Source organism: Pagrus pagrus, assembly GCF_965226575.1.
Source record: "Pagrus pagrus genome assembly, chromosome: 11".
NCBI lineage: Eukaryota > Metazoa > Chordata > Actinopteri > Spariformes > Sparidae > Pagrus > Pagrus pagrus.
Window position 1 is genome coordinate 11,911,026 of NC_140195.1, and position 18,538 is coordinate 11,929,563.

An 18,538-nucleotide genomic window follows, 5' to 3' on the forward strand; every position below is an offset into this window, starting at 1 on the left:
TGGATCCAGTGATGGGCACTTTGTTTGCCTTTATATGAACTAACTGAAGAAAATAATCAGCAGAATAATCAAAAAAATGAAAACTATTTATTAGTTGAAGCCCCCATGAACTGTATCTACACACCTACTTCAACAAGAGCCATCCCATGATATCATCAACCATCTGATTAATTGATTACAGCATTTATCATTATAAATCTATACTTACATTTAAATCTAAAATAGCAGCTACAACTCAACATCTATTTTTGAATGAACTGACCCTTTAAAGTCTCTCTCCTCTCCCCCTTGAATCATCAAACAGCATCACTCCGAAGAATAAAACACGCGCGCACGCATGTCGCCTCTCAGTGCGCATAATGATTCATCAACCACCGTTTGCTCATGAGACCGTGATTTCGGGTCCGATGAGTTCATTTCGGGAGCTGCTGAGTGTTTGGTCGTGGGCCCTCGGATGCCCCCACCCCCACCTCTCTCATCCCGCGTCTCGACGGACCAAACGCTGCTGCAGCAGCATCACCGGCAGCCTCCAAACTGCGTTGTCCCTGCCGTGATGGATCCCCGTGCAAACCGGTGAGCCGCTTACCAGGAGGAAGACCGCTCAGCTGTGGGGACGGAACCGACGAGCGATGACCGCAGCGAGCAGCCCGACCCCCCCCCAGCAGCCAAACATCTGAAGGATAAAACAAACATATAGGCTGTTTCTGTCTGTGTTATAGGACCGCGTTGTTTACCTTCCCGACTGATAAACAGCCGGCTGACACTGATATTACGGCCGACATGTAAGAGCTGGATAACTATTCCCGTGTGACCGACACCCATCTGCGGCTGATCACAGTAACATGAGAAAAAGGTAAGCTTGTTGACACGTTCAGGGTTTAACAGCGGGCGTTGCGGGTTTCAGTCAGAAAATGAAATAAGAAAAAAAAAAATGTGACGGCTCGACTGGAGCTCATCAGGCTGCATTGTTGAACCGTCAATCCCTCCTCTTGAGTTCAAAATTGACGATTTTTGCCTGTTATTTTTTAAAGAATAGGTCGCTCCTCACCTGTCGACTCACGAGTGTGGCTGTGTATGTGTGACTTTGTGTAAATGTCATGTCAACACGCCGGCTTTGAGCAAGCAGGGATCTGGGCTCCAGACTGCCAAAGCCAACAGTTTTCCAGAGGCAGAGGCAGCAGGAGGAATATATATATGTATATATATTCACATCTGGAAGTGATGTTATGTATGTGCACAGTCTGCGTCTGACAAAGTTATCAAACCCCTTCGCTCTCCATGATTTCTGCAGGGAAGTGGATTTAGAGTTTTGAGGGGAAAACACGTCTCTTTTGAGAACAATTAGGCACGTACTCTGTCAGCTTTTAACTCAGTGCAGATTTTGAATTAATCAGCACTAAATTACCATGTACTTGAGCTCGGTTTGCGTTGCTTTTCTCCGGCTTTTGATGAGGCTAAAATCTCAGACTACAGCATTAACTCCTTCTGTCTCCTCTTTGAAGTTTCATCACTCTTGCTGCGGGAAGATATCCTGCTTTTTTGTCACTAAAAAAGGGGCCCCTGCCCTCTCATCCTTTTGACTGAGGACGAGTCTTCCTCCAAGGGATTGATCGATACGTGGCTTGTATCGAGGGCCTGTGTTTCCGTGTTGTTGTCCGTACAATTAAAAGCCCATTTTGTTAGTGGAAGGCTGATTAATAATTCATCCGCAGCTCAATGGGACCACAAATCTGTGGATGGCACAATGAAGGATGTCAGCGTACGAGCCAGAGGAGTGCATGGGCAGCCTGAGAGGTTTACACATCACACTATAGGCTGAACGGTAAATACACCCTCTTGTTTTCAGCTTCCTAAATGCGTATAGGAATTGTTTAAACAGCAGCACAAACTCGGTAGTGATCGGTGCAAACAGAGTGCTGGAAAAGCTCTGGGTATCCTGTATGTAACCGCTGCCGGTGGGGGACTGTAGCCTCTCACTAAGGTGTCAATGTCATATCTGCTGCCAGGGAGCCAACAGCCATGATGATACAGTACCAGAGAGTTTGAAGAAAACCCAGCTGGCTCGAGTCCAAGGTGGTGGGTGTTTTTAAAACTGGCTTAGTCAGTGCTACTGCAGGGAGTGATTAGACAAGATGCTGTACAGTATCACACACATCAGCGTGACGTCAAAGGACACAGAGAGTCGTATCACAGCGAGACCCAGTGGAGTGACTGAACCAGTACTGCGCAAACAGTGACACTGAAGACATGAAGTTGACTTTCAGATCACTGTCATGTGAATTAACTGCATGGACGTTTGTCCTTGTGGGTTATGACTGCAGTCGGTGGGTTGTGTTTTCCGAACGCTCTTGACAGCTTCACTAGTAACCAGTGGAAGAATATAACTAAGTACATTTACTCGAGCACTGTCCTTAAGTACAGTTTCCGGGCACTTTACTTGAGTGCTGTAATCGTACGCTTCTTTACGCTCCTTCTGTGGTTTCGATCCCTGTCCTCACCGAACCCCAGATTGCTCTCGGTGGCTGTTCCATCATTGTGTGAGCGTTTGAACGAATGATTTCACTCATGACTAGCAGGTTAGCCTCCTCCATGCCAGGGCTCCAGACTGACATTTCACGGTGGCTGCACTGTGTGCCTAACTTGTTCATTTAAAATGTTGGTGCATTTAAATGTAATTTCTTAACACAATATGTGAAAGGAATAAAGGATCAAGTATATGTTTCTCTTCATTTAAATCACTAGCAAAAAGAAATTGCGTTACCTTAATCGAACTTAATCAACCAATGGAAACGTTTAGCCGCAGCCTGGAGCCCTGTATGCAGACTTGTGTTGGAGTTAATCAGAGCGAAATGAAACTAATAAAAGTAGTTATATATACAACTATTATATTGGATTATAATTAATGTGTAAGCATGACTTATGTTGCAGCTGTTGAAGGTAGAGCTAATTACTTTATATTGCTCAGTAGTTTAATCAATAATCATTGATCATAATCGTTAGTGAAGTATATTTATAATAAAAGAAATGTATTGTCGAAGTGTAAAGTAGCTTAAAATGCAGCAAGTCAGTACAAGTACCTTAAAACACAGTAGTATTTAAGCACAATGTGAGTAAATGTATTTATGGTTACTTTCTACCACTGCATTTAATTGGACAGCTGTGAATCCACATAGAAAAATACATGATAAACTTAAACTACCCAGCAAAATATAGTTAAAATTGTCAACTCAACCAGCTACAGCAGTAAAATGCACTGTCACATTAAAGCATCAGTAACAAACGATCACAGGGTCGGTTTAAACAGAACATCTTAATACTTAAAAAGAAATGTTCCAAGTAATAAACATCACTAAATCAATTAAATCAACACATATAAGAATATAAAAAATATTATAAGAAAGGGTGACGTAAAGGTATTTACATAAACATGTATTTTATCGGCAAATGAAAAAAATAGGGAAAATGCTGAATATCTGTCCCAGTATTTGGCCAGGCCGAGAATCGATCGATGCCCAGTACTATTGCCTAAGATTTACTGAAGTACTTTTTGGACTTTTACTAGAGTTTCATATCTTCTGTTTTGACAAATGGCAGTAGAGAGAGTGTTAAAATCTTGTGTGTATGTGACCGACTGTGTTAGAGCCTCGGCATTACAAAGCTCTCTGAAGTACGACTGCCCATGCTGCGGCGCATTAGCTGTAGAGAAAGAGCAGAAATGTCACAAGGTATTGCCCTAATTGGCATTTCAATGAACGTGGACAACAGTCTCTGAAGCCTAGTGTCTTCTCTTTTTCTCTCCAAGTCTCCCATTCGCTTTCTGTTGTATTAACTCGCTGGCTTCCCTCTGCCAATCTCTTTACTATATCAGCCGTATGTGGTGGGTGTAAGGTCAGTTGACAAACACAACAAGGTAATTACAATATAGCGGATTCACCAGCCTCTCCTGTCACTCGTCAGGCTGTCTTATATTGAATGATGTGCTATAAATGAGCCAGGATGGATTACTTCTGCTGCAGTGTAAAACTCGTGTTCGTGTTAGTGTGGCTTGGCAGTTTGAAGGGAGAGAGAAGCTAACGTGTTTACAGCCTGTTTGACTTAAAATAGTTCAAATAAAGTAGATAATTTCAAGCTGTTGTTGCTCTATATTTACCATAGCAACAAGGCGTCGGTGTAAATTCAGTTCAGGCAGAAGAAGACGGTGCTCTGAAGTCAGCAGTGTGTACACTTCCTCCTTACCATGAAGTGTCTTAGTGCTCCATCTGATCAGCTGTTGTCTCATCGTCACCCTCTCCAAATTGTGGATAAAGAGGGCTCAAATGGAGAGCAAAATGGATCTCTAAGGAGAGTGGCTCATCTCGCTCAGTTTTACCTCAACACAGAGACGTTTTATGACCTTGGTAACGCTGCTCTTAGTCCACCTCATGCAGGAGCTGATGGAGGTGATTAAAGTCTGTCTCCTCAGATGCTGCTCCATTCTGCTGAGTCAGTGACCTTTCCCTCCATAGGTCACTCAAAAATCTTTCCTTTCCTTTCCTTTCCTTTCCTTTCCTTTCCTTTCCTTTCCTTTCCTTTCCTCTCCTTTCCTCTCCTCTCCTCTGTTTTGGCAGATTGTTTTAATGCAGCAAAGCAACCAAGGACAAAGCAAATCAAAAGATAAACAGTCTACGTCACACTAAATAAATCTGTTTCCTCCTTGAATCTCAGCCCTCTCTTCAGTATTCGTCAAACTTGTAACAATCTCACATTTTCCACTTCTTGTATAAGAGCTTAAAATAGAAACAACTGTTGTACAGTGGGCCTCTGACAAGCGCCTTGTTATCTCTCTGCTTGTGTCATTTTACAATAAGTCCCTGCCTGGGCTGCGGTGCTGAATGGATCCTGTGACACAAATTTGCATGTTAAGCTGAACGTTCCTCACCAGGGACGATTAATCAGCACGCAGCAATTAATGAGTCTGTGTCCCCTGGTGATTAATTGTGTCTCGTGTGTCCACTGTGGGGAAGATCCCAGCAACAGCTGTTTGTTCATGTCAGTGTTTTTATGGCAGCCCAAAGAATAATAGTTTCTCTGGATATTAAGCATCAAAATTGAGTCTGGAAATGTAAATAACACAGCATTTACAAACACAACTGAAAATTAATTGTTATGGACAAGAAACGAAACAGCCTTGATCGAGAAGCGGCCTAACATGACTGAGAGGCATTTGTTGTGTGAAAGACGAAGCAACAGAAGAGCAGCATCGAGGATGCTGCGGAAATAATGCAGGGTGATATTCAAAGCTCTGGGATATTTTGTTTTGCGACTACAAAGAGAATTTCTATAACCTTCGCTTGGATTTCTGGGGCAGTTCTTGGTGATTGTGTCTGTGGGTGGTTGTGTGTATAAAAAAAAAAAAAAAAAAAAACTTTTTGGACAGGGACAGAGCTCACAGGGTTTCATTGTAATATCCGCTGCCCTTGAATCACAAGTTGGCTTTAATTACTTCCGTGTAAATATGAGAAAACTGGTGTTCAAAACAGATTTAGCCTTTTGAAAAGCTGCTTCCCTCTGGCAAGGAAATCAAATGCAGAAATTCATACATATTCCAGAGAGCTGCAGGGACAGCAGAGAAACATTCTCATATTGACTTTAATGTGTTGATGGCCAAGCATGTGGGAACATTGTGGCAAGCAGAAAAAATGTGCAGAGAAACTGGAAGGGAAAAATTGTGTTTTGTGCAGGAAAAAGATCAATTCCTGTCTCACACCGCCTGCAGCAGTATTTCCTCTCATTAACGGCAAGTTAAATTGATTGTGTCATCACTAATTTCTCACTAGTGATTGGTTGTCTCAGATGAAATATTCACATGACATCTCACAGCACAGTGGGCTTGAGAGCAGATCTGAACCCTCTGCAGATTAACACCATGGGATGTCAGCCTTCTGGCCTCTGCCACCGATTACATCCACTTAAACCGAGACCTGACCCCGGGTGTGCCTGTGTCACAGCCCCGGCCCTGAGCACCATATGGACACGGCATCTCATGTTATCACGCCTGTTGCCATCTTTACTTCGCACACGCCACACCAGAAGATTGTTTTCACCTTCTGACATACATGGCTCCCCATTATTTCACGCACAGATACCAGGATCAGGGTCCCACGTGTTAACAGAGATAATTAACACATCTGACCAAGGCAGATTAAGATTTGGATGTGTGCCCGTGGCAGCAGTTTTCACACAGTGATTAAGCCTGTTTGCTAAAATAGATACTTCACTGAACTCGTACTCACTCGTACTCTCAACAGATACTCGATCAGAGAGGTACGAAAGCATCACCAAAGCCAAACGGCATCAACTCTTTTGTTTAGTATCCTTCAAGACAAAGACAAAGCGCAGCTAGCCTTTCTTTTGTGAAGTTTAGATGTTTGGCTTTAATCAACACTAATGCCAGACAGGAAAATCAATTGGGGACTGTGTTGTGTTTTTTAAAATGTCTGATGCTGCAGCTGTCATCCTAAGATTGAAGTTCTATCGTTGATTTGGTGGTTTAATGTTACAGCGAGCGTTCCTCGAGCAGCTGCTGAAAATACAGCATAAGAGCTTTACAGTGCAACCATCAAACCTATATTGTTTCAGTAAAGATGTCAAGGACCACAATCTGATTTCTTGCTACACAACAACTTGCGCTGTGCAAGTTGTTTTCCACATAACAACAGGACACAGCTAAGTTTATTACCTTGCTGAGTTGTTGCAGCCTGTTGCCTGCAGCTCTTTATGTAACAGAAAGCTGTGGCCACTTCTTTCTGTTCCATTCACCTCCTACAAAAATCTGAAAGGATTCACTGACAAAAAATGCGGAAAATGACTGGTCTCTGTCTTGCAATGACGTTTTTTGTGGCTGTTTCATCAAAGCAGTGTTTGGTTCACTGCTGGATGTGTTGTGTAGTAAGGCAAAGAGTAAAGAGTGAGGCCGTTATCAATGAGATAAAATTGCGCAAGATTACATGAATGGGTCATATTGTGCTTTCAATGTGCTCAGATGGAAGATCTGTTTCCACCACAGGACGGTGGACTCCACCTTTACCAATAAAAAGGATTATAAATTCACAATTCCAACTTGCAATATCTTGGCATGGCAATCATGATATGGTTAGGGTTAGGGAAAGACCTGTAGTTATAGTAAATACATATCTACAATTAACACAAATTCAACCAATCAAAGAAAATTCTGCGTGACCAATTTTGTTTAGTCACCACAACTTTGGTGCAAATTTAACCAATCTTCATAAAAAAAATAGTTAACATATGGTCAAGGTTAGGCGATCAAAGCACTTGGTTGAGTTTGGGTAAATATAATTTATGGTTAATAAAAATACAAAGGTTGATTTACTGGTCAGTGATGAGGCTCAAACTTCGGTCTCTTGCATGAAAGTCAGACTTGCTACTCACCCATCCATCACCCCAACCTACAGAAAGGACAGACCAATACCGGCATTAGATCTGAACATAGTCACTGGATGTAAGTTGCGAGCTACAGAATCATCCTGTATTGACTCAACTCAATGCAATGCTGGACTATTTGGAAAAAAAACTTGAAAACTACTCTTATAATTAAAGCCCACATTTAAATGTTTCAAACACAGACCAGAGTCTCTGTATCTTAGTGATGGTGAATGTTAAACTTGAGGTAGCACTTTTTCCCTGAATTGGACATATGGCATCCAAAGCATAACAGCTGAACTGTGAGAGTTCCTCACACCTTCGTGATTAGCAGTTTCAACCCACGTTAGCCCGGAGAGATTGTCATCGTGTACAAAAAAATCTGGGCTAAAAATGTCCCCCTCTCATTATAAGGCCTTTAATTTTAAAGAAGCCACTATTTCTCAAGGAGGACACCGACCTTTAATATGTTAATGTGTCTCTGCAGCGGCAGCAGTAAGCCGGCAGTCAGCGTCCTACTCGTGTTAATTATTTATAATAAACACACACAGAAAAGTGCTGTATGTGGAGAGTACACATGAGTGTGCAGGCAGCATCGAACTCAACAACCGAGAGAAAACATTACGTCACTTCGACAAGCATTTACTGTCTACATTAACTGGTAAAGTAATGATTCACCCTGCAGCAGGCTGACATGCACTTTCACTGACACATGCACACACACATATACGTACACACACATTTAAGTGGAGGATTTCAGGAAGGAATACTGTAGCCCTTTGTGGAGTGCAGATTAAACTAAGCTTGAGTTGGAGAAATCACACCATGGCTTTGCTTTGACTTAATCCTGCCTGTGCACACTGTCAAGATCTTGCATAATTACATAATGTGACTGCCGTCGCTCGAGATAGCAGAAAAGTTAGGAAAACTGCAGCGATGTCATAACTTTCAATTGTATAAAACCATCAACAATACATGCTACTTGTGAAAACCCTGTCTTCTGGAAATTATGTTGAACCTAATAAAAATGTCTTCATAATTTCTGCCTGAGTTATGTTCAGTGACGATGCATTTTTAATGAAGGACATTTTATGTTTTTGTACCACACTCAAGTCATAGTTGAACAAGCAGGACCTCGACACTAAAGACCCCTGTGGTTCAGTACAGGCAACAGATGGGCTTTGAGAAAGACTGTGGTTTCAGTTGAACATTATTTGATGGAAGTAAATAAAATGTGTCTTATAATAATCTAATAAAATATAACCAAGGCAATAATCTTTGGCTAATTTTAACCTGGTGTCTTGAGTGCCTAAAATTAACCATACCATCATCAGCAATCATGACATTAATCAGGCTTTATTGGATATTGGATTGCACAGACTGACTGATGTGCTTATGCTCTGGTTAAGTTTAGGCACAGAACCACTTGGTTAGGGTTCGGTTAAGATCATGTTTTTGCTTAAAATACCAGTTTTTGTCGGTGCGAACATGTAACATGTCATAAACATGTATTGTGAACGCATCAGTGGTTGGTAGAAACTGGGCTGTTGTTCTTTTGGCCACTTCAGAGGTATTCAGGGACTTCTTATTAATTGTTCTTGAGTTGTTCCTTGTTTGTCAGTTTTCTATGATCCATTTTATAAAGTGTTACCCACCTTATTTTGGGAAAATTGTGTATTTTATCATAGAGAAGGATGCCAGATTCCTTAAAGCTTCAATAACTGACTTTAACTGTAAACTGTAAACACAACAGTGACTTAATATCACCTTATAAACCTGGCAGATTTACTATGTGTCCACCAGCTAGTTGCGAACTGTGTTTGTGTGGCTGCTGTTTGATGGCAGCCAGCGAGCATGCAGTAAGGTGGGTCTTTTAGAGATTAAAACAGCTGTGTACTTTAGCTGAAAACTGAGCTGATGGTGTGGTTTAGGTGACACAGTAAAACTGAGCAGGAAAACCAAAACAGTAAGCTACATGATGCTATAGAGCTGAGAGGAACTGCTGAGTCAGATGATTATGTAACGGCTGGTTTCTCACTCCATACCCCCCTTTGCACATCCAGCTAGTCATTTTTTCCATTGCAGATATAAACATATTGATTACGGCTGCTTTAATGACCATCATCTTGATTAGAAAATGTTCATTTCTGCAATATGTTGATAAACATTTTTTAAAAAAAAACAAACACCTTTACTCATTTACATAACTTTCGCAGAGTGTGAGCTCTGTAGGAACGTTAATCCATTTTCAGGTTTGTTTCGTTTCTGCATGTTTTTCTGCCCTCGTGTCTTGTTTACTACTTTACTAACTCAGTTTGATCAGGAGCGACTGTGGAGCTCACCCACACAGCCCCTTCACTGTCAGGGCCACGAGGAGTCAAGAACAACATTCAACCTTGTGACATTGCACACCCGCATCCCCGCTTCCTACACACACGCACACACACACACACAAACTTTGACTGTAGCTGTAAGGAGTGATAGTGCACTGTGTCATCCTCAGCGGTGAGGCAATTTGAAGCCTGTCATCCCTTTTCACAGATAGATGCAACACGTCCCGCTGGACCGCGAAACACAAACACTCTCATGATCACTCACCCTCACTATAACCTTGAAGCTAAACAGAACAGTTTACCACATGACACGAGATGTGCTACTATATTTGTTCCTTATTAGAGTTGTTGTTCTTAGTGCACCCAGTCTGCTATCCTGGAGGCTGTTAGTGTATTAACTTACACATATACCATACAAATATATACAGACGTGTATTTTCCATCAGCCTGAGGGTGTTTCAATATGCTAAACATTGTGTTTTATTCACTGATGATCCCTGAGGTATAAATTCTTCCTAACTAAATACGCTGTCGGGTGCTCCCTGTTTTATCTTCGAGATTATGATTGCAAGATGACAATGTCGTCACTTCTTCACACACTTAAGGCCCTGACGCACCAGGCCGACTGTCGGCCATGTCAGGTCCGTCAGTGAGCATCTTTGGCTCTAGTCTGTGCAGTGTTTTTCACACCGTTGGCACTGGACAGCCCTTGTTGGAGGCTTTTGGGCGAATTCAACATGTGGATTTGGCAGTGGGAAATAACTCTGATTGGCTTGCGCTTGTTGATGTAGTATTCATGATTTCGCCCATTTAGCATGACACTTCACCAGCGCCATTTTTCTCGACACATTCTCGATGGGAAGCACCCATGTAGGTTTCCAATGAATGAAGCCTTAGGTTGAGGCTCTGACGATTCCCTTTGTCTGCATTCACTTTGAAAAGGACCAATCGATGAAGTTGATTTGATTACTTCAACACAGGAAAAGCTGGTACTGAAAAATCGTCCATTCACAAGTTATCAATCACTGAAGCAAGAATTGTTTGACAGCTAGAGTTTTCGGAGTAAGCACATGGAAAATAAAACTATTCTGACGAGACTATCAAAATAAAAACGTGTAGTTACTAGGAAATGAAAATCATAGTTACCTTATCCACACTTCCACTACCTTCTTAATCCATGTAAATTACTTTTTTATTGACATATGAACTTAAATTATTGAATGCGAATTACTCAAACATCAAATAAACTGCAGTTAGGCTCCTACAGGCCATATCAGCAAGTTAAGTGTATAAATAAAACAGCTGCTGTATCATAACAACATATCGGCAGAGAGGTATGTCCTTCACCTCACACAGACGCAGAACGTACAACCTTGCTGACTGCCGGCTGTCGTCTTTGCGATGTGTTCAAGTGCAGCTTTTCGGCCGAGACACAGGAGACGTGAGGCGACGTCGGCCTTCGACGCAGACAGTTCTTTGACGTCAGTTTGGTCCCTTTACACTTAACAACAGTGTTTGCACATATGATGGCTGCCTCGGTTTCAACACAGTATGCTATCTATATATTATTCATGGTGCATTCATGTGCATTTAAAGTCTTGTTTGTGTTTAAGTAGCTCTCAAAGTCGCATGAATAATTGCTCACACACAGTTACTCGAGATCTTGCCATATTAGAGCTTTTTAATCATTACGGCATGACTGTCTTGTCGCATGTTGCACAGTGTAACAAAAAGGCAAACCAGGGGCAAACAAAATACATTAGCTACTTAATAGGTTGATTAGTTCCCGGTTCATTAATGTGAGCTTATGGACATCAGTGTGGTGTGTTTTCACTGGATTTAGAGAGAAGACGCGTGATGTAATACAGAAACTTGTGTTGCTCTGTCACTGCGGCAGGATTAGCAACGCAGGCAGAGAACTGACTCCTGCGATTCCACTGCTGTCTTGTGTTTGTGTGTTCCTAAACCTCAGCAGGCTGTCTGTATGGCTAAGATTGCTTCGACATGACTTGACCTCCGCTCTCACTGACATCCTTCTGCGTGGAGCGTCAGTCACGAGCAGGTCACCCTGAGCTGTCTGTTGTAGATTCCTAACTGTAAGACAGCAGGAACAGACTGTCGCGCAGCCTCCTTCCTCACCCTACAGAGGTTATACGTCCTTGTTTGTGCTTCTACAGGCGGTGTGCCTTCATTGTAAACACCACTGTTGCATAATTCACAGCAGGAATGAGGCAGCTGTTCCTGGAGACTGGCAGGTAATGGGGCAGCAAGATGCTGCTGAGCCTCACAGGAGGCTGGAGGGCGAATCCTTCATGACTCGGAGATTCCAGCCTTTCCCAAAGGAATCCTGTCTGGAAGCAGGACTGTAGGTCTTTGATAAGGGAGCTGCCTTCCTCTTGAATGCCACACATTTCAATAGGCATTGTTACAGGAACACACACACAGTCGAGCATTTGGAGCTGACGGATGACAGAACTGATGTCGGCCTCAGATCCGCCACCTGCATTGAGAGCATCTGTCCGTCAGCACAAGGCAATCTCTCTCTTTATTAATCTGTTGGGGGTGGTAATGAATTTCATCTGGAGAATTGCAAGGGCTCCCAAAGGTCACTGTTTGCACTTTTGCTTCCTCTATCTCTTGATCTCCCCCATCTAATCCTCCTCTCTTCTATTTTAATTTGTATATCACACAGAAGCATCCAGCGAAGTAAATACCATCATGTTCAGTTGTTGTTACATTTGTTCTTTGTCATGCAAGCTGAGAAATCCGTGTGGCTCAGCCCCACTGTGATGTGATTGTATTAGACAAGCAATTTACAACAAATATGTTCTACAAGAATAAAACACATAACACACTAGCAAAATATGCATAACGTTTCTTTAAATAGGCACTCCTGATGGAAGATTTATTCAGCACAGCTTCAACATTTCAACATCTTGTGATTAACTTGAAGAGGACAAAGAAGATCTATATATAGACTTTTCCTGATTTGCTCGACCATCAATTAGAGACTATCCTCCCGAGAGGAACAACAGTATCAGCTGTTTTAGCAAATCCAAAACAACACATGTTCATATTCATGACGGAGCTTTCTAGTGGCTGGCGGAGGTCAGGTGACAAACTGGATGGAAAGGTTAACAAAACATGAGACTTGGATACGGGAGATTGCTGTTTGTTTCCTGTTTCCAACCAGCAGTCGATGTTGCCATGATCATTCTCTACCCGTGACGAAGGAGCTACCTCACACTTTCTACCTCTGCCAAGGAGACTATGGTTTTCCCGTGTCTGTTTGTTGGTTGGTTTGTAGGATAGGCCGTGTTTTTATGTTTTCATCAAATTTTCTGGATATTTATGAAAAAAATCTACCATATTTAGGTGGCTGGCATATATGTGTTCATACAATTTGACGATCCAAATAAAAAACAGAATCTAGTGGGTTTAAGTATGTTTTAAGTGATGTTGGATTTTGTATTGACTGAGATGGGATCAAAATGTTGTAGCTGTACTAGAGGAATTGCTTCAGTACGCCGATGCCTTTCTCTTGAACTGTTCTTCTTGCCAACACACCAGATAAAATACTGAAATGTGCATTCACAGTGACAAACCTTTTTATTTGACATAATATAGACTTCAATACAAAACGAAGGTGGTGTTTATGTCTCTCTGTCTTGCTGCTGGGGGTTCTCGAGTGCCCCTAGAGTCTAATATCATGAAATAAAGATGTTTCTCCTTGTCTCTATCAAAGACAGAATGTTTGCTGACAAGGAGAAAACGATGCACAATAGCTGTTTCATTTCATTTCAATAATTTGTAATCGAACACTTTAGTGGGAAGTCAGTGTTCGGCCTGCAGGATATTCTTGAACTAACTGAGGTTGTTGTGGTTGTTGTTCCTGCGGTAACAAGATTGATGTGTGGTGGTTGTCGGGGCTGCGCTGTTGTGAATGCTTAGTGTGCAGCAGATTTGTCAAAACGTTTTAAAAATTGATGCAAAGAGAAGGAAGCAAATAACTTTCTCTTTCTGAATGGTGGAGGGTTTCCACGAGGCAATATGCTCGCTGGTAGCTGCGTGATTGTTTCTGCCTGGTCCTCCCGCGTACGCCTGGTCACTGCGCTGCGCAGAGTCTCATTAGTATGGATGTCAGTGCCTCTCCTTCAGCTGAACCTGCCATGCCACTACTGTAGTAGAGCTGCCTGCCTGCCTGCCTGCCTGCCTGCCTGCCGCATTGTCCCTGGATGGCCGATGTGAGGCTGCCAGCTCTGTCTCCTCCCAAGGATGACTGAAATGTGGGCAAGCGTCAGAAGCTGAATGTCATGATTCAAGCAAAGGAAATGTGTGCGTGTGTGTGTGTGTGTGTGTGTGTGTGTGTGTGTGTGTGTTGTGAAGCACAACAAAGCATGTTTTAAATGGATGTATAAGCAACAGGGAACATAAAGGAAGCCATAATGATCATGACTGCTAAAAAATGCAAACATGAAGCCTGTGTTAGAATAAATGGAGGCTGTAAAAAACTATTTAAATGCATCTGAGCGGAAGACGATTTTTCTTTCGGTCAAACTGGATCGATGTACAAATTTACTACATATTATATATAAATATATAGTATATGACAATTGGAGGCTGTATTTCAATCAGTCATCTCTCTGTGCCAATGTTTCTTGTCTCTCTCCACACTGTCAACTATCAAATGAAGGCAAAGTGCCAAAAAAAGTCGTCTTTAAAATACACAAACAGCTGACCTGTGATTGTAAGGCAAGCCTATACTGCAGATGAAGCTGCAGTGTGTAGTTTTCCTATTTCTGTAACATTTTTTGATATGATCTTAGCTGGAAATGGTTCAACTCGTCTCTGATGTACGAAACTGACAGCCTAGTGCATTTGTTTGTTTACCCTGACAGTTTTTCGGCTGCCGCCTTTCTCAGAAGCTTCCCAGGTGGTGAAGTACAGTACGATCCAAGGACAAAACTGACAGTGAGAAGCAAAGTGACATCACTGATGAGACCCAGTACCTCTTTTGGAACGAAACACATGTTGTTGAGACAGGCTAAGCTTTTGGAACTGGGAAGAGACAACACAAAAGAGTGTGAAAAGGAGACTTCTGGAGCACACACTCAAAAACAAAAATAAAAACAGAAAAACAGAAAATAAACAGCTGAGAAAACCTGAAGTTGGCAGGCACAGATCATACTAAGGGAGGGAACCACATGCAGGGTTTCGCGGGGACCAGAAGTGTCTTTACGTAACTAGTCTCATAGACACTGCAGACTGTCCCACAGGACATTAAACCAGCATGAAGGGACAGACTACAAACCTAATCTGAGGAATAATGTGCTTATAAAACTGCCAGACAACACAGGAAGTCACTGCAATGCCTAGTGAGATGACCTGGTGCCTCATGTTACACTTGCATCAGACTTAAATCCCATAAATGAGGACTTAAGGCCTTATTGGACTTGACTTTACTTACTCAAACTTCAAAGAAAAGTTTTGCTGAAAGTTAGATAGGAAGATGGAAGTCACTCTTTTTGGTAAATATGAAGCTACCGTCAGTAGGGAGTTAACTTAGCATAAAGACTGGCCACGGGAAAACAGCCAACGTGGTTCAGCCTTAAGGTAACTATCATCTCTAAACTTACATTTTAACACACATAACATGTTTGTTTAATATGTATAAAAACCAAAGTGTAAAAACAGTAACCCTAACCCCTAACCCCTGAAAAGGATGGCATGGCATCGTCCCTCGTCCGTGAAAGATCTACAGTGACTTGACCGGGATTTGCTCTAAAGTTAAGTACAGCTAACTGTTAATAACGGCCAAAATAGTCACCTGACTATTTCTGAGCAACTCTGTCTTGATTTTCTTTCAAACAGATTTACAAACAGGCTGCTGGGCTTTCATCAAGAAACCTCATTGAGACCTCAAACTCAGCCTGACGGGCTTTCAAGTTCTCCTTTTTCCATATCCCAGTGTTCAAAGCAGTAAAGTAAAGATAGGTTTATACTGGATATGAATAGGAGGAAGGGATGATTGTATTGGCATGAAAAAAGAGCTGAGCGGAGAGATGTTCATATAGTCTTTGTCTGTGCACTCAGAGTCTTTGTCCTTTGTCCCTCCTCGAGGACAGAGGATAAACTCTCCTCTCGCTCCCCGCTGCTCTGTCATCACTCCTGGCCTTCATTCAATCAGGACGACAATAAGATGAAACTGCACTGCCTTTGCAAAGTCACCTGCTAATGCAATATTCTGTTTTTAGCCTTCACAGCGTCGGCTCATCTATTCGCGTGTCGTCGTGCTTTCAAAACCCCACACGACACAAGAAGTCACAGATAAAACTTATTAGGGCTTCTACTTTGAGATTCATTGATGTAATATTACATAAACTGGTAGACAATGCTTGGCTTTGTTGTGCTGTGATTGCATCCGAGCCCCGCCGCGTGTGGTTTGCCATTTCCCACTAAATCTAACTTTAAGACATCACATTTCAGTCGTCATGGTTTCACAGTCTCCCCCCCCCCTCCCCCCTCCCCCTCCCACCTGCTCCACACGCCACAGGAGTGAGAGATTTCACAGGCATGACTCGGAGACACTGACACCTACCCGTTTTGTTCCTCATGTGCTCACAGTAAGACATATTGACATGTTGTCTCAGTGTTTTTGATAATGCGTTTGGTCCCTGTAGATAAGAGGCCCATACATCAAGCCTGACAGGTCTGTCGAGCAGCCGCCTCACCTCATCACTTATATTCTCTCATTCAGCCTGTACAGTCGCTTTTGTCCGCGGTACTCCAGCACATTTTTTGTTTACCTACTTTTATTTTTCACTCTCTGCTGGCAGCTTTCTATCCTAAATGCTCCTACTTCATTTATTTCCCCTCTTTCTCTCTCTCAAGAGTTTCTCCTTGTCTCTGCCCTTGTTACAGTCTGTTCCTTCTTTTTAATGTTCTTGCCATCTTGGCACCGACTCTGTCGCACTGAGGCTTAAATTTAAGTTTGACTCAGACTTTTCTCCTCTCCTCCTTTCTCATTTCATTGAGGCTTTAATTAATGTAGTTTCTGATAAACAATACGCTGCAATGCTCCCTCTTTCTCGTCTTGTTGGTAGCAGCAGCCTGGAAGAAATGGAGAAAGTAAACACCTGACTGAAAATGTATTTAAAGATTAGGGAGGCCTGTGTTTGAAATTAGCGGAGTTAGCGGCTCCTGAGGGTAAACAGGGCGGGACAGGCTCATTTGTCAAGAGCTGAAGCCTTAAGGCAGAGCGGGCTCGGCCAAACAGGTGTAGACCACAGAGGAAATGTCGGCTGAAGTAATGATGGAGAGGAGGTCGTTGGTGGTGTTAGTGATTAATGTCTGTTGATATATTTCATCATATGTTGATTTAAATGATGCTGCCATTCCTGGTGCTGATGAAAATTTACGTGGTGGTGAAACGCACCAATCAATCTCTTATTTGAACGTCAGCTAAACCCGTCTCTCAAGCAGCCATTATAGCTCAGTAACAACTCCACATGCTGAAGCGGTTGAAGCTTTTCCAAAACCCCAAAACACAGTACATATAAAGTATGTGTTAATAGGTTATGTATGTCCTGTAGCCAACATGGATCATGCAGCTTCTTTTAACATGATGTCATGTGTGTAGCCATGAAGTTTCATTTCAAGACTACTTTTTATCTCAGCTGGGTTCCTACACCTTGAATTTGTGCTTTTAAGTGTTTTTCATTATGCTTAATGGCCGCACCAAAAATGTGCCGAATAATGCCCAAGGAAATTGATTTCCCAAAACTCATCAGCGTTGGATCTGACCGGGTTTGATTCATGGGACACCTCCTGTATTGATCGAGGCCGCTTTGTTCTGAGATCAAGGCCTCCCCCCTGGCTCAACATGTGGTCAGGATTTGCATTCAGCATTTCATTATCAAAGACTTCCCAGCACGCTGGCACCCAAAATGCTGATCCCTGGTTCTGAGTGATGTATCCTTGAACAATGAAACTGTAACTTTTGCATTATTTATGTGCTCGGTGTTTGGTATGCTAATCGTGAACATTATTATTTCTTCCCTATGACACATGGCTGCATGATCCCAACTGACCGAGACCGTCAGTGACACAATCAAAGGAACAAGGACAACTTTTCTTTTGTTCCCTATTAGTATGCTTTTATAAACAATCCAGAAGTCACCTTGAAGGTCTGTTTATATTCTGTTTCATTAAAAGTTTTTTTTACTCCTACTTCATCAATTTTCCATCAAAACAGCTTAACTAAGTAACCCCTTTATCTTATCAGCAACAGATTTCAGATAAAACAAAAATCCCTCTTAGTTTTTAACCATACGCTTATCACTTAATGTATCATCTTCTGGTTCCACCGAATCTGCTCATCAGCAGACACCACTGCAGGATATACATGAATTTTAAGTTGGCCTCTGAAGTAAATCTGAATCATTACCCTCCAACTAACTAGCCAGCCAGCTAGCTGACTCACACCATGTTATTTGATGTGATCAACCGGTAGTGCTGATGTCAGGAATTATTCCTGGCAGCTAGACTCTGCAGTTACTGAATCACAAAACACTTTTTTTTTTTGTTGCTGTCTAAATCTTAAATGGATATGTGTTTCGTAAAAGCCAAGTCACTCAAAACTTAAACCCAGTGAATGTACTGTTATATATAGATCTGATTCATGCGGCTTTTATATCACTATGTTTCTGTCAGGGTTGGGCTGTCTCTCTCTGTCCTTCTGTCTCTCTGTACCTGGATAACACCTTCAAGTCCCAAATGACGAA

General features: G+C 42.2%; 1 protein-coding gene across 3 annotated transcripts in view; it reads left to right on the forward strand.

Moving 5' to 3' along the window:
* The first annotated feature begins 363 nt into the window (after positions 1-363).
* The window catches only part of dlgap4a (discs, large homolog-associated protein 4a), an 82,514-nt gene continuing 64,339 nt past the window's right edge, over positions 364-18,538 (forward strand). For all 3 annotated transcript variants that reach the window (XM_084366648.1, XM_084366647.1, XM_084366649.1), the window contains exon 1: positions 364-853. The gene's annotated coding sequence lies outside the window, so the exon portion shown is untranslated. The remainder of the gene's footprint in view (positions 854-18,538) is intronic.